The sequence below is a fragment of the Schistocerca gregaria genome, chromosome 2 (genome assembly GCF_023897955.1).
Source record: "Schistocerca gregaria isolate iqSchGreg1 chromosome 2, iqSchGreg1.2, whole genome shotgun sequence".
Lineage (NCBI taxonomy): Eukaryota > Metazoa > Arthropoda > Insecta > Orthoptera > Acrididae > Schistocerca > Schistocerca gregaria.
Genome location: NC_064921.1, coordinates 199,028,422 through 199,029,090, shown reverse-complemented (window position 1 = coordinate 199,029,090; position 669 = coordinate 199,028,422). Strand labels below are relative to the sequence as shown.

Below are 669 nucleotides of genomic sequence, written 5' to 3'. Positions count from 1 at the left end.
AGGATCTGTGAGACCACCTCGATCGGGTTGTCCGCACCGTGGTTCCTCAGCTGAGAGACATAGCGCAGCTCCACCTCCCTGTCGGTACTTTCCAGAACCTCACTGACTCCTCTCTTCCAACAAGTCTCGCAACCGTCCATGCTGAAAAGGTGTTTCTTTCAGTCTTTTGACAGGTGGTCACATTAACGTGATAGGACAGTGTAGTTTCACTTGTTCAACATGTACCGCAACGGCCTTGCCGCAGTGGATACACCGGTTCCCGTCAGATCACCGAAGTTAAGCACTGTCGGGCGTGGCCGGCACTTGAATGGGTGACCGTCCGGGCCGCCATGCGCTGTTGCAATTTTTCGGGGTGCACTCAGCCCCGTGATTCCAATCGAGGAGCTACTCGACGGAATAGTAACGGCTCCCGTCAAAGAAAACAATCATAACGGCCGGGAGAGCGGTGTGCTGACTACACGCCCCTCCCACACACATCCTCACCTGAGGTTGACACGGCGGTCGGATGGTCCCAATGGGGCACTTGTGGCCTGAAGACGGAGTGCAGCATGTACCGTAAGTCTCTTCTGTTCTGGAGCATTTCTCCGCAACTTGTGATCCTTACCAGATAGAACTGACTGATTACATTGAAAAAGTTCCAAGTTCAAAAATATTCAAATGTGTGTGAAA

At 52.5% G+C, this 669-nt stretch overlaps 1 pseudogene; it reads left to right on the top strand.

The window, feature by feature from the left end:
• The first annotated feature begins 225 nt into the window (after positions 1-225).
• LOC126337098 (5S ribosomal RNA) lies at positions 226-343 on the top strand (annotated as a pseudogene).
• The last annotated feature ends 326 nt before the right edge of the window (positions 344-669 follow it).